The sequence below is a fragment of the Taudactylus pleione genome, unplaced genomic scaffold (assembly GCF_031769625.1).
Source record: "Taudactylus pleione unplaced genomic scaffold, aTauple2 ptg000329l, whole genome shotgun sequence".
Taxonomy (NCBI): domain Eukaryota; kingdom Metazoa; phylum Chordata; class Amphibia; order Anura; family Myobatrachidae; genus Taudactylus; species Taudactylus pleione.
Genome location: NW_028284730.1, coordinates 6,085,854 through 6,102,755, shown reverse-complemented (window position 1 = coordinate 6,102,755; position 16,902 = coordinate 6,085,854). Strand labels below are relative to the sequence as shown.

The 16,902-nt window shown below is 48.3% G+C and overlaps 1 protein-coding gene across 3 annotated transcripts in view; it reads left to right on the top strand.

Annotated features, from left to right (window-relative positions):
• LOXL2 (lysyl oxidase like 2) overlaps nucleotides 1-16,902 on the top strand; it is a 79,316-nt gene that overhangs the window by 16,710 nt on the left and 45,704 nt on the right. The window lies entirely within an intron of this gene.

Sequence of the window (16,902 nt, the reverse complement as noted above, 5' to 3'; positions counted from 1 at the left end):
GGGGAGGGGATTATGGTGCTTATAACAGTATCTATTAGATGGGGGGAGGGGATTGTGGTGCTTATAGCATTATCTATTAGATGAGGGGAGGGGATTTAAAGTTGATGGGTTAATGCCTTGAGTTCTCCTTTAATCTTCACTATTCTTCATCTTACCTTTGATCCCATCTCCACAGACATTACTAGGAGATGACATCACTGGAATATGAGATCTGTGTGACAGGACCTGTGGGTTCAGTCAGAATTTTCCCTGGTAACAGGATACGTGATTGAAAATCTGTAAATCTGCAGCGTAAGCAGGAAATTCTACATGATTGTAGCATGTTGGAGACTCCGTGCTGCCCGTGCTGCAGTCAGAGTAGTAGTACATTGATGCAGGGTATATGGACAAGGCTGGCACTGATACTGTCTGTGTTGTACTAGGGCAAGGGTTCCCAACCACGGTCCTCAAGGCACACTAACAATCCAGGTTTTAAGGATAACCATACTAGAGCAGAGGTGACTTAAATAGTGCCTCAGTTATTTTGTTTAAACCATCTGTGCACAATCATGGATATCACTAAAACCAGGACTATTATACCCCTTTTACACCGGAGCTAAAACCCGGGTTTTTGAAGGGTTAACCCGGGCAGCTCCCTGGTGTAAAAGGGGAGAGAGTTGGATCGCCGGGTCGAGTGACCCGGCAATCCAACCCAGGTAACTAGCAGGGTTTAACACGGGCGTGGCCCGTGAAACCCTGCTGTGAGAACAGCGCACTCCGGGTCACGATGACCTGGAGTGCGCTGCTAGCCGGCCGATTGGTCCGGCTTCAGTGGCGCTTGGAGATGACGTCATCTCCAAGCGACCACTTTCACTCCGCAAAAGCCGGGTCTATGCAGACCCGACTGCGGTGTGAGCGGCGCTGACTCGGGAATATCCCGAGTCGGCGCCGGCAAAATTCCGGGTCTGATCCGGATAGGAACTTTGTTCCAACTCCGGGTCAGACCCGGAATTTAGGTGGAAAAGGGGTATTAGTGTGCCTTGAGGACCGAGGTTGGGAATCACTGTACTAGGGTATACATGCCATGGTGTAGCAGGGTATATGGGGAAGTCTGGCACTGATACTGCCTGTGTTGTACTAGGGTATACATATCACGGTGTAGCAGGGTATATGGGGAAGGCTGGCACTAATACTGCCTGTGTTGTACTAGGGTATACATGTCACGGTGTAGCAGGGTATATGGGAAGTCTGCCACTGATACTGCCTATGTTGTTCTAGGGTATACATGTCATGGTGTAGCAGGGTATATGGGGAAGGCTGGCACTAATACTGCCTGTGTTGTACTAGGGTATCCATGTCATGGTGTAACAGGGTATATGGGGAAGGCTGGCACTAATACTGCCTGTGTTGTACTAGGGTATACATGTCATGGTGTAACAGGGTATAAGGGGAAGGCTGGCTCTAATACTGCCTGTGTTGTACTAGGGTATACATGTCACGGTGTAGCAGGGTATATGGGGAAGGCAGGCACTGTTACTGCCTATGCTGTACTAGGGAATACATGCCATTGTGTAGCAGGGTATATGAGGAAGGCTGGCACTAATACTGCCTGTGTTGTACTGGGATATACATGTCACAGTGTAGCAGGGTATATGGGGAAGGCTGGCACTAATACTGCCTATGCTTTACTAGGGTATACATGTCACGGTGTAGCAGGGTATATGAGGAAGGCTGGCACTGATGCTGCCTAGGCTGTTCTAGGGTATATATGTCACGGTGTAGCAGGGTATATGGGGAAGGCTGGCACTAATACTGCCTATGCTGTACTAGGGTATACATGTCACGGTGTAGCAGGGTATATGGGGAAGGCTGGCACTAATACTGCCTATGCTGTACTAGGGTATACATGTCACGGTGTAGCAGGGTATATGAGGAAGGCTGCCACTGATACTGCCTGTGTTGTACTAGGGTATACATGTCACGGTGTAGCAGGGTATATGAGGAAGGCTGGCACTGATGCTGCCTAGGCTGTTCTAGGGTATACATGTCACGGTGTAGCAGGGTATATGGGGAAGGCTGGCACTAATACTGCCTATGCTGTACTAGGGTATACATGTCACGGTGTAGCAGGGTATATGAGGAAGGCTGTCACTGATGCTGCCTGTGTTGTACTAGGGTATACATGTCACGGTGTAGCAGGGTATATGGGTAAGGCTGGCACTAATACTGCCTGTGTTGTACTAGGGTATACATGTCATGGTGTAACAGGGTATATGGGGAAGGCTGGCACTAATACTGCCTGTGTTGTACTAGGGTATACATGTCACGGTGTAGCAGGGTATATGGGGAAGGCTGGCACTAATACTGCCTGTGTTGTACTAGGGTATACATGTCACGGTGTAGCAGGGTATATGGGGAAGGCTGGCACTAATACTGCCTGTGTTGTACTAGGGTATACATGTCACGGTGTAACAGGGTATATGGGGAAGGCTGGCACTAATACTGCCTGTGTTGTACTAGGGTATACATGTCACGGTGTAGCAGGGTATATGGGGAAGGCTGGCACTAATACTGCCTGTGTTGTACTAGGGTATACATGTCATGGTGTAGCAGGGTATATGGGGAAGGCTGGCACTAATACTGCCTGTGTTGTACTAGGGTATACATGTCATGGTGTAGCAGGGTATATGGGGAAGGCTGGCACTAATACTGCCTGTGTTGTACTAGGGTATACATGTCATGGTGTAACAGGGTATATGGGGAAGGCTGGCACTAATACTGCCTGTGTTGTACTAGGGTATACATGTCACGGTGTAGCAGGGTATATGGGGAAGGCTGGCACTAATACTGCCTGTGTTGTACTAGGGTATACATGTCACGGTGTAACAGGGTATATGGGGAAGGCTGGCACTAATACTGCCTGTGTTGTCCTAGGGTATACATGTCATGGTGTAACAAGGTATATGGGGAAGGCTGGCTCTAATACTGCCTGTGTTGTACTAGGGTATACATGTCACGGTGTAGCAGGGTATATGGGGAAGGCTGGCACTGTTACTGCCTATATTGTACTAGGGTATACATGCCATTGTGTAGCAGGGTATATGAGGAAGGCTGGCACTAATACTGCCTGTGTTGTACTGGGATATACATGTCACAGTGTAGCAGGGTATATGAGGAAGGCTGGCACTGATGCTGCCTAGGCTGTTCTAGGGTATATATGTCACGGTGTAGCAGGGTATATGGGGAAGGCTGGCACTAATACTGCCTATGCTGTACTAGGGTATACATGTCACGGTGTAGCAGGGTATATGGGGAAGGCTGGCACTAATACTGCCTATGCTGTACTAGGGTATACATGTCACGGTGTAGCAGGGTATATGAGAAAGGCTGCCACTGATACTGCCTGTGTTGTACTAGGGTATACATGTCACGGTGTAGCAGGGTATATGAGGAAGGCTGGCACTGATGCTGCCTAGGCTGTTCTAGGGTATACATGCCATTGTGTAGCAGGGTATATGGGGAAGGCTGGCACTAATACTGCCTGTGTTGTACTGGGATATACATGTCACAGTGTAGCAGGGTATATGGGGAAGGCTGCCACTGATACTGCCTATGTTGTACTAGGGTATACATGTCATGGTGTAGCAGGGTATATGGGGAAGGCTGGCACTAATACTGCCTATGCTGTACTAGGGTATACATGTCACGGTGTAGCAGGGTATATGAGGAAGGCTGGCACTGATGCTGCCTAGGCTGTTCTAGGGTATACATGTCACGGTGTAGCAGGGTATATGGGGAAGGCTGGCACTAATACTGCCTATGCTGTACTAGGGTATACATGTCACGGTGTAGCAGGGTATATGGGGAAGGCTGGCACTAATACTGCCTGTGTTGTACTAGGGTATACATGTCATGGTGTAGCAGGGTATATGGGGAAGGCTGGCACTAATACTGCCTGTGTTGTACTAGGGTATACATGTCATGGTGTAACAGCGTATATGGGGAAGGCTGGCACTAATACTGCCTGTGTTGTACTAGGGTATACATGTCATGGTGTATTAGGGTATATGGGGAAGGCTGGCACTAATCCTGCCTGTGTTGTACTAGGGTATACATGTCACGGTGTAGCAGGGTATATGGGGAAGACTGGCACTAATACTGCCTATGCTGTACTAGGGTATACATGTCACGGTGTAGCAGGGTATATGAGGAAGGCTGGCACTGATACTGCCTGTGTTGTACTAGGGTATACATGTCACAGTGTAGCAGGGTATATGGGGAAGGCTGGCACTAGTACTGTCTATGCTGTACTAGGGTATACATGCCATTGTGTAGCAGGGTATATGAGGAAGGCTGGCACTTATACTACCTGTGTTGTACTGGGGTATACATGTCACGGTGTAGCAGGGTATATGAGGAAGGCTGGCAATGATGCTGCCTAGGCTGTTCTAGGGTATACATGTCACGGTGTAGCAGGGTATATGGGGAAGGCTGGCACTAATACTGCCTATGCTGTACTAGGGTATACATGCCACGGTGTAGCAGGGTATATGGGGAAGGCTGGCACTAATACTGCCTATGCTGTACTAGGGTATACATGTCACGGTGTAGCAGGGTATATGAGGAAGGCTGCCACTGATACTGCCTGTGTTGTACTAGGGTATACATGTCACGGTGTAGCAGGGTATATGAGGAAGGCTGGCACTGATGCTGCCTAGGCTGTTCTAGGGTATATATGTCACGGTGTAGCAGGGTATATGGGGAAGGCTGGCACTAATACTGCCTATGCTGTACTAGGGTATACATGTCACGGTGTAGCAGGGTATATGGGGAAGGCTGGCACTAATACTGCCTATGCTGTACTAGGGTATACATGTCACGGTGTAGCAGGGTATATGAGGAAGGCTGCCACTGATACTGCCTGTGTTGTACTAGGGTATACATGTCACGGTGTAGCAGGGTATATGAGGAAGGCTGGCACTGATGCTGCCTAGGCTGTTCTAGGGTATACATGCCATTGTGTAGCAGGGTATATGGGGAAGGCTGGCACTAATACTGCCTGTGTTGTACTGGGATATACATGTCACAGTGTAGCAGGGTATATGGGGAAGGCTGCCACTGATACTGCCTATGTTGTACTAGGGTATACATGTCACGGTGTAGCAGGGTATATGGGGAAGGCTGGCACTAATACTGCCTATGCTGTACTAGGGTTTACATGTCACGGTGTAGCAGGGTATATGGGGAAGGCTGGCACTAATACTGCCTATGCTGTACTAGGGTATACATGTCACGGTGTAGCAGGGTATATGAGGAAGGCTGCCACTGATACTGCCTGTGTTGTACTAGGGTATACATGTCACGGTGTAGCAGGGTATATGAGGAAGGCTGGCACTGATTCTGCCTAGGCTGTTCTAGGGTATACATGTCACGGTGTAGCAGGGTATATGGGGAAGGCTGGCACTAATACTGCCTATGCTGTACTAGGGTATACATGTCACGGTGTAGCAGGGTATATGGGGAAGGCTGGCACTAATACTGCCTGTGTTGTACTAGGGTATACATGTCATGGTGTAGCAGGGTATATGGGGAAGGCTGGCACTAATACTGCCTGTGTTGTACTAGGGTATACATGTCATGGTGTAACAGCGTATATGGGGAAGGCTGGCACTAATACTGCCTGTGTTGTACTAGGGTATACATGTCATGGTGTATTAGGGTATATGGGGAAGGCTGGCACTAATACTGCCTGTGTTGTACTAGGGTATACATGTCACGGTGTAGCAGGGTATATGGGGAAGACTGGCACTAATACTGCCTATGCTGTACTAGGGTATACATGTCACGGTGTAGCAGGGTATATGAGGAAGGCTGGCACTGATACTGCCTGTGTTGTACTAGGGTATACATGTCACAGTGTAGCAGGGTATATGGGGAAGGCTGGCACTAGTACTGTCTATGCTGTACTAGGGTATACATGCCATTGTGTAGCAGGGTATATGAGGAAGGCTGGCACTTATACTACCTGTGTTGTACTGGGGTATACATGTCACGGTGTAGCAGGGTATATGAGGAAGGCTGGCAATGATGCTGCCTAGGCTGTTCTAGGGTATACATGTCACGGTGTAGCAGGGTATATGGGGAAGGCTGGCACTAATACTGCCTATGCTGTACTAGGGTATACATGCCACGGTGTAGCAGGGTATATGGGGAAGGCTGGCACTAATACTGCCTATGCTGTACTAGGGTATACATGTCACGGTGTAGCAGGGTATATGAGGAAGGCTGCCACTGATACTGCCTGTGTTGTACTAGGGTATACATGTCACGGTGTAGCAGGGTATATGGGAAAGGCTGGCACTAGTACTGCCTGTGTTGTACTAGGGTATACATGTCACGGTGTAGCAGGGTATATGGGAGAGGCTCGCACTAATACTGCCTGTGTTATACTAGGGCATACATGCCATGGTGTAGCAGGGTATATGGGGAATATGAGGAATGCTGGCACTAATTCTGCCTGTGTTGTGCTAGGGTATACATGTCACGGTGTAGCAGGGTATATGGGGAAGGCTGGCACTAATACTGCCTGTGTTGTACTGGGGTATACATGCCATGGTGTTGCAGGGTATATGGGGAATATGAGGAATGCTGGCACTAATACTGCCTGTGTTGTGCTAGGGTATACATGTCACTGTGTAGCAGAGTATATGGGGAAGGCTGGCATCATACTTGCCGACTCTCCCGCAATGGCTGGGAGGCTCCCGAAAATCCAATGGTGCTTCCGGCCCCCTGCAAAAGAGGACAATTCTCCTTGACTGCCCCCCCCCCCCCCCACCGCACCAGTATAACTATACATGCTATAATGTATGCCATAGTCTAATCATTTAAATGTAGATTCTCATATAGGCTCTGGCTTTGCTGCACCAGGCTTACCAATGTATACCAGTCATGCATGTCGGCAATGTATAGCTGTCCTGTTGAAATACTGCATAGATGGCATGAGGTGCCAGTGTATAGCTGATAGGTGCCTATTCTCCCGTAATGTCCGGGACAGAGCAGCATTTATCTGTCTCAAGCCCAGTTCTCCTCAATGAACACTGATTGGTCAGGGGGTGCACCAACATAGGTCCTGGCCCATGCACTTACTGATGTGAATGGCATAATTAAGCCATGCCCACTTCTTTTCATACCTCATCTCTAAATTTCCATAAGCAGTGGTGCAACAGTATATACATGCCATTAATGAATATGTGTACATGCTGTGGGAGGGGGGCAGGGCCACACCAATGTGACCAGTGCTACTGCCTCAGGGAAGCACGTTATTGGTGCCCAGTGTCCAGCTACATTCTCCAGGCCTCCCTTTCTGTGACATCAGGATGCCAAATTTGTTGGGGCCTGGGGCCTGGGGCCTGCCCCGAGCGCAGAGGTACCCTGGCATTGGATGCTGGTATCTTTTACTTATAACAGGAACAATGTGGTATGAAGGGTGCTTGTGGTATCACCGACCATTTTTCTTTTATAATTAATGATGATTCTTACCCAGAACATGCAGGCACAGGCCCTGTCACTTTATATGGGGGGCTGTCCGTGTGCTTGGGCCTGGGGCAGTGGAATCTGTGATCAGAGGATAATAAATGCTAGACACACAGATTAATGGCCCAGATGACCCATCCCTGCTGCACGTAATACAGAAATGATGCACAAATGCAGTCTCATTCTGCAGCAGACACTTCTCTTATAAGTAAAGTGAATAAATTCTATTCGTATAATTAGTGACTGACGCAGAGTTGATCATACTCCTGTTTGCGTGGCATAATGTGCGTGTTTTGACACTGCGTATGCTCCAGAAACAAGAGTATGCAAGTATGAGTGATGCATAGCCCTACGCATTTCAGTGGCATCTCTCCTTACGTAAAGGAGGCCCTGGTTTCTGCTTACAGGTGCACGATCCCCCAAATTAGTTGCATTAGTATAAGGTAGTAGAGCTCCCGCTGCTGCCAGCAACTACAGCCCCTGTAAGTGTGACTCACCATCAGCCCCAATTACTTGCACTGAAACATCCTATATGCACGGGAAGCGTCTTGGGCATTTGCCAAGTCGCTGTGGTCTAGGAGAACAATGATGTCATTATCTGCTATGGATGGCGTTGTTATGGGGGAAGTAGAGGAAAGATATAGATATATAGCCAAATAAATAATCCTAGCAGTCTAATTGCTATACCACATGTGTAAGTATACCGTAGATCACACACATGACTTGTCCTTAGTGGTAAAAACATTCCTCAAGCAACTTTATTAGACTTTTAGATGATAGATAAGTGCGATGCGCTTAGTGAAATGTAAGCAGCTCAATAAAATAGGGGTAAATTGTGAAATATAAAAGAGCGCTATTTGGAAAGCATAATAAACATATTAAACATAAAAGACTATAAACATTACAATATATGTTTTGAGACTAATTGGGAGGAAGACCAAGCCTGGTCCGTATTGTGGTCCACCTGTGCCCGATCTAACTGTCCCTACCTTACCGTCTATCAGAGCCGAAGGCACTCCCACTGACATCACTTGTGATGTCAGTGGGGCCGGCCCCAGACGGTAGGGAACGCCTCCGACTGGGCAGCTACGCCCCCGGCACGCACACCAAAGGGGGCGTGCTGTCACTCAACATCGACATCACGCCCCATTTGGTATGAGACCCGGAGCAACGGCTTGCCCGTCGCTATCCGGGTCTCGCGCATGCGCATGACGGAGCCGACTTGCGCATGCGCACTGGGCCAACATCGACCCTCTTGCGAGCGCTCAGCGCTCGCGAGCGGGCCTGAATCAGGCCCACTGTTACATGCAGCATGTAAGGCCATCGTACACCGGATTGTACAGTGTGTACGGCGTATGTGATGTATCGTTACATCGCACAGTCGCTGGGTACACACATCGTCTGGTATAGTATATATAAGATTTTACTTGTGCCCAGTTCTAATCTGGCGACACACGATGCAATGTAGTCGGCTATATACCGGTAAGTGGTATTTTTTTAATTATGTGAAACGTATGTGAATTTACAAGTATAGTACTCTACTACGTGTCATTCCCTGGGTATGGATGGAGTACAGAGACATCATTACTGACATATACACGCCTGAGGCTAGCCAGTGACCTACACTGACAGAGCCCATGGTTGGGGTATGACCTACAGTCAGGCATATTTGATCACATTCACAGACACTACGTAAGCATCTGCAGGGCAGTACATAGGTCTGCCTGTTTCTCTGTAGACCGGATGGGATTTCCATGGACAGTCAGTGCCTGGTGCATTTCATTATATCTTTACTTTTGAGCCACGTACATTTTACACGATGACAGATTACATGCCTGAGTGAATTTACAGCAAGCGATGGGTGTCCGACAAGGTGTTGTTTGCTTTATAGGTCTGTAAATTTTTCCAAATGGCAGTAAAATTAGAATGTGCTTAATCTCTGCACAGCACGGCTGTCACCCATGTACTTGTCTCCCAGGCATGGAACATTCTGTATATCACACAGTAGTATTAATGTCTGACTCATGGTAATGGGTATGTTCTGCTGGTCAGGGCAGACACAGTGCCACAGGGCAGGATACAGGGTGGTGCTCACAACAGCAGGAGGAATACAAGCCTGTGAATGAATGAATTAATAAATATTCAATGATTTAATAAACAATACTTAGTTACAATATTGAAACAAAATCTATGAGATCATTTTATATAGTAATAACAATATGAGACTTAGGGCCTGCTTCTGAGCCACAGTCTTTTGCTGCATCCGCGTCTGGATCTTTAAGCTAATGCCGCAATAATACCGCCATAGTTTTGTTTAAAATTGAGACGCCCACATGCAGCGCCTTGCGCCATCCTTCTCGGTGCATCTTTAGAGGCACCATCGGTCGCACCGTCTAAACTTGCACCAGCCCTATGCTAGGTGCAGTTTCTCCATCTGACCACGGCCTATGTGTGAGGGGTTGTGCGTCTTAAGATGCAGCCGCTGTCAGCGACGCACCCGCGTCATGCTAGTGTCTGCCCTGTTACCTCTGAGGGACGCCCACTAAAAACACCCCCCCTGCGTCTCGGTGCAGTAACAATCCGGACTCATGCGCAGTACTTAAACATACTTACCTACTGAAATGCCCTCTCTGCGAGAAGCCCGGAGAGGAGATGCAGGTGTGCAGGAATGGGGGCGGGGACGGACTATTAGGCCCCGTCTCCTTATGACGAAATTCCAGGAAGCGCACATTTGAATAGTGGGCTGGGCCAAATGATGCGATTATCATAGAATTGCGCCATTCACCCCCTCCCCACAGACCACAAATTCCCGGTAACTTTCTCTCTATTCTGCCTACTTCACCTACTCTTTCAGGGGTGCGGAGGGATACCCAAATCGGGAGAGTAGGCAAGTATGACTTATAACATCAGCCAACTGCGCTCATATCCGCATAGCGTGCAACTCTGAATCAGGACTTTTGGGGGAATGTAATAGCCCCTGATTTTTGAAAAGTGTCGATTTTCCATCGAATTTCTAGGAGATTGAGATCACGTTATGTAATAAAGGTGCGAATAGAGGTAAAATCACCAGAAATCTGCCAGAATCACACTTTACTAGATACAATCGCCATTCTGATTTTTGGCATGTCAGACTTACAAGTCGTCACTTGTATTAGCCTGCAACTTGCTGGGAAGTTGGCAGAAAAACTTGCAGAATAAAAGCGTTGCCTCTGGCTGATGAGATTACACAGACTACATGCACATTATGCTATCTCTCCTGGCAGAACATAACATAGAGCCACTCTAAATATATGTGTAGCGCCATAGAGAATTTAGTATTTTATTAATACCAATAATCAATTCAGAGTTCTTTAAAAAGCCTAAATAGCCACAATAGGTAGAATCAATTTATATAACAACATACTAGGTACAGTTGGTGTACAATACAAACATGCAAATAAAAATACAATTCTCATTGCCAAATGACTGTGCAGAGCATAATGTATCTATCAATATAGCAGAACATTTGGCAATGAGAATTGTATTTTTATTTGCATGTTTTTATTGTACACCAACTGTACCTAGTATGTTGTTACAGTAAATATACAAACTCTTAATGAACCCTTGGGATTGGGAAATTAGAGGAGCTTTGTAACTCATCTCTGAATGGCAACTGACTGTTATAGTGTAGCAAGAAGACGTATTGTTCTGTTGCACATAAAGTCACGGGGGCATGGCAATTTGCCCCCTTCCCTCACTCTCATAAAACACAAGATGTTTGCAATATTTTACGACAAGATGTGGAAAATATTACATTTATAGTTGCGAGTGTTACAAATGGTTCTCCGGACAAAGGCGTCTTATTGTAGCTGGCGATGACTCTGTGGATTGTCTCCGTGCTACATGCTGAGCACTCTCCTACCTCAGCAAATATGCCACAGATCTGGGGTATCCCCTTGTTCCAGTGAGATCATCTCCAAAATGACTTCACTATGGAAAAATTCAGACTCAGGAACCCTCTTCCCACCCAGGGGAGTCTGGGAGGGAGGCGGCGGCTTCTCTACATCTGCTGGGGGAAGGGGCTGCAGGACGAGTTTGTTTTACAAGAGGATATGAATTTCTTCCACTTATACTTAATGATTGTGCTACTGGATGGCTGTTATGAGGCTATGTCTAGGACAGCAACACAGCTTCTAGGGCCTGATTCAGAGACGGACCCCGCAGCACAGCCCCTGCCCCTTTGTACGCAGCACTTGTGCTACAATATGCAAAAGCCACAGGAGGCATCTTAAGTAATAAGACCCCCACTGTCGGCTTTTCTGATCCGATGCTGCGCGTTGAGACGCAGCCATCGGATTACCTGCGTGAACATCGCCCTTCTGAGTAACACTCAGGTGACCTAGGATGGCTGTGTACTGTATTTCATGCTGCCAGGGCCAATACAGCTGCGTCCAAGGACGCAGTCACTGACCTCGGCACGCCCAGAAAACGTGGCTGACACGCCCCCATTTTCTGGGATGCTGGCTGTCGCCCCCCCCAAAAAAAAATAATTGCCATAGCCTGTCAATTATGCTGCTGCTTGGGAGTACTGCGTGTAATTCCGCAGAACGAGATCCGCAGTGCTGCATCTGTGCATGCGCAGATCTCACACCATCGGAGATGTACGTAAACCATCAGGCTTGCTTACATCACTGAATCAGTCCCATATACGAAGACGCCCACCGGTGGCTTTGCAAATTCCAACGGCATAAAAGTCACAGCATCTGCGTACAAAGACGCTGCATCGGACTTAGGGCCTGATTCAGACCCGCTCGCTAAGCTGTGGGTGCACACTTTGGGTGATGGTCGCCTGCCGTGATCTCAGTGCTTGCGGTAGTGTATAGTCAACCACAATCGTTTTCGGGGGTTTACCTCAAATACTAAGTATCCCCCGGATGTATCTCGGCCCTTGAATGAGGAAAAACTGGAAAGTCTCAACATTGTTGAATGTTTTTTACCCTGGATCATGCAAGAATATTAATCACATTTACCCTTTCATATATACATCAGATAAGTTAAACTAGGTACACACTGGAGCGATGTGGGGATGATTTCGTAACGACATATCGCCTACATCGCTCAGTGTGTACACATGATTGCATGCTCCGGCGGTTGCTAGCGACGGTCGCTAGGTTTGATGTGCTGCACATCAAACCTAGCGAAATCGCTAGCGGCCAGTGCATTGGTAATGGATGATGTAACGGCGATCGTTACGTCTTTCATTAAAGTCATCCTGTGTGGACGCACAATCACTGTTGACGGGCATTCGTTCCGATGTCGGAACGAATGACTGTCGCTCCAGTGTATACCCAGCTTTAGACTTCACCCTACACAAATGTTGTATATCTTTTTCAGAGAAACCTGCCGTCACTACCATCAGAAAGCTTCTATACATTGAAAATATTCTTTAATTGATATATTGTCAAAGATAAAGATGCATGTTGCCTTTGGTTCTAGGTGTCAGGGGTTGGGTACGGGATCCCAGCTGTTGGGATGCCGGCTGTCAGAATACCGACATCGGCATCCCGACAGTCACAATCCCGACACTGGGCCTGATTCACTACGGATCGTAACGGCGATTGCGATTATGCACGCAGGCTCACCTCGATAGTAAGCGATCCATTGTGATCGCTATGCCATCGCAGCACAACATAAGGACGCCCACTTTAACTTACACACATCCGTAATCCTCAGCAAGAATGTCAAACCATCGGTAACATCGAGTCCATCGCAGCCTCACGCACACACTTGCACAAGCTCTGGCCTTATTCAGAAATTGCTAACTTCATTGCACGCTGTGAGTACTCAGGCTGTGTAAGGCATCGCAGTGTATAATTTATGCACACACCTGTAACGGCGTTTGAACGCACTGGCACGCCCGCGTTTCGCCGACCACCCCCTGTCACTCCCCCAAACGGGTGTAGTAGGTATTACCGATGGCCGAAGCCTGTCAGGGGTGAAGATACCGATCGCTAACTAAGGTAAGTGCCGCTAACCTAATTCCCTACCCTAACCCTCCTTTAGGGGTGCCTAACCCTAACCTCCCCCCCTAGTGCTTAACTCTAACCCCCCTCTAAGTGCCTAAACCTAGCCCCCCCTTCCCCGGGCCCTAGCCTAACCCTCCTGGGGGGGCCTAATCCTAACTCCCCCCCGGGAGCCCTAAAACCTAAAGCGGCTGTCCGCACCTGGCTTACCTTTGTTCGGTATGCCGGGCGTCGGGCTCCCGGAGTAGGTCTAATGACAGGCGTCGGGATTTCGATGCCTGTCATTAGTACCTTGCCGGGATTAGACAGTCGGGAAGCCGGCGGTCGGCATTTAGACTGTCGGCTTCCTGTCTACATCACCCCCAAACAGCACTTCCTGTCAATCACTCTGCGATGGGTCTGCGCAGTCACTGTGATCGCAGTCCCAATCACAGTGGCCGGTTCGGCATTATGGCATGTGCACTGCGATGCATAAGCATGTGCAGAATGCAACAATCGGCCGATTGTGTGCGTAATCGCTGTTGCAATCAGTAGTGAATCAGAACCACTAACAGGCAAGTTCCCTAACCCTTACCCCTAAACCTAACCTCCCCCTCCCCGGACCCTATACCTAACCCTCCCCCCTTAGTGCCTAAATCTCCCCCTAGTATCTAAAGCTGGGTACACACAGTACGATGTGTACTACGATCTGACGGCTGACATATTGGGCAGTCCCCACAGAGGGAGCGAACCGGTGCCCGACTGCTCAATATGCCAGCCGCCCCTCCTCTCCCCCCCCCCCCCCCTGCATAGACAAGCATGGAATCGTTTATTGCTTCTCCAGATCTCTTGTGCATGCAGAAAGATCTGGTGGAGCGACGGACGACCCCATGGGAGCGCGCAGCGGACGATATCATGCCCACACACAGAACGTTATACTGTAGCTGCGATATCGTTCCAATCTGTCGGATCAGCCGCTATATCGCTCCATAGGTTTAACCCTAAACCTAACCCCTGATACTTACTGCTGCTCAGCACCGGCATTTTAGACCGTAGGCATCCCGTACGCCAGGGTGCTGACTACATCCCGGTGTCAGGTATGTATACACTAGTGCTTACAAGGCGTATTGACATGTCTGCATTCACCTTGACCGTTACCCACCTGCCTTTTCCTAGCTGATCTGTTTTTGACCTGTGGATTTTACAAACAACTGTATCTTTACCTTCTGTAGGGTCATGTAGGTCAAAGGACCACAGGCAAGACTGTGAGGACCACACTTTATATCACCAGTCCTGACTTATTATTCCTCACACTCTATTAGGATGCACAGGAAAATGAGCAGTAATGTGCTCTGCTGGTAACATAGATCAGTGGCTCATCACAGAGAATTCAATTGCACCCATAGGGCCAGATTCAGAGGTGGACGCAGCGTTGATTATGCCGCACGCAAATGGCCGATGTTTTGCAGTGTGCGCATGCATCCCAATGGTTTACGTTGGGAACCGCAGAGCGAATTTGCACACAGAGAGCCTTATTCAGAGATGGACGGTACTGCAGCCGCAGTTGCGGTAATATGCAAATGCTAATTTAAGCCTTCCCCTTGTGTACTAGCGAGCGCCGGAGAGTGCAAGCTCTGAGACGCCCACTTTTAATGCCCATGCACGCTGTAATACCTCCAGTGGTTCCAAACACTCCACCATCGGCGCACCATGGATGGCAGGTGCAGTGTCTCCTTCTCAACTCCGTATAAACATGGCCTCTGTGGGTGTGGCTCTGAGACGGAGTCGCTTTCCCTGACATTCCCACTACACGCCCCTGAGACAGACATTTTTGCGCACACATCAGGCCGCCTCCCAGTCACCTCCCGGGAACGCCCATGGTTTTGCCTCGCAGCCATCCCATAGGCAACAGCGCATTTGTGCGTATACTCAGAGTAACACAGACATCGTTGGGCTTCTCAGAATATCTCAGAATATTTTGCACATGCAAAGTAGCAAATAGTTGCTCACCTCAGACTGAGGCACTTTTGGTGGGTGTTTGAGTGGTATCGAGGGTGATGAGCCAGACGCGGGCGTGTCATGGGCGTGTCACGGTCAGCTACTGCGTCTTCTTAAGAGGCAGTTGTACTGACCATGGCGTCACCTGACATAGGGCTTGTGCAATCTCTGATAGTGCTACCGGTGTGTCCGATGGTTTAGCATAGCGGCGGTTTAGTGCCGCAGCCAGTGGGCATCTCAGCATGAATCCCATTGTTGCAGCATTACCATAAAGACGCAGTAGCGCTGCTGCAAAAGGCATAGCGTGCGCCTCTGAACAAGGCCCATAGTGTATATAAAAGATAAGTTACTTGCAAGAGCCAATGGGCTGCATTTAAATGACGTTACTAGTTGTCTGTACAATGGTGACTGAAGTGAGGCATTTTGTGGCTCATGCCTCAGCGATGTAATTAGCTCCTAGTGAATTGATAGCTGATCATTGGTTGAGCCCATAGTATAGCTGCTTTCACGGTAGTTTACTGCACTTTAATTTACCTGGCATAAAGAGAAAAACCCGCTCAAAATGTAGTTTTTAAAAGAAGTAATGTGAGTAATTTAGCTGCACTCATCCCTACACTCCATGTCTCTTTTATTCCAGGCACTCATCCCTACTCTCCATGTCTCTTTTATTCCAGGCACTCATCCCTACTCTCCATGTCTCTTTTATTCCAGACACTCATCCCTACTCTCCATGTGTCTTTTATTCCAGGCACTCATCCCTACTCTCCATGTCTCTTTTATTCCAGGCACTCATCCCTACTCTCCATGTCTCTTTTATTCCAGGCACTCATCCCTACTCTCCATGTCTCTTTTATTCCAGGCACTCATCCCTACTCTCCATGTCTCTTTTATTCCAGGCACTCATCCCTACTCTCCATGTCTCTTTTATTCCAGGCACTCATCCCTACTCTCCATGTCTCTTTTATTCCAGGCACTCATCCCTACTCTCCATGTCTCTTTTATTCCAGGCACTCATCCCTACTCTCCATGTCTCTTTTATTCCAGGCACTCATCCCTACTCTCCATGTCTCTTTTATTCCAGGCACTCATCCCTACTCTCCATGTCTCTTTTATTCCAGGCACTCATCCCTACTCTCCATGTCTCTTTTATTCCAGACACTCATCCCTACTCTCCATGTCTCTTTTATTCCAGGCACTCATCCCTACTCTCCATGTCTCTTTTATTCCAGGCACTCATCCCTACTCTCCATGTCTCTTTTATTCCAGGCACTCATCCCTACTCTCCATGTCTCTTTTATTCCAGGCACTCATCCCTACTCTCCATGTCTCTTTTATTCCAGGCACTCATCCCTACTCTCCATGTCTCTTTTATTCCAGGCACTCATCCCTACTCTCCATGTCTCTTTTATTC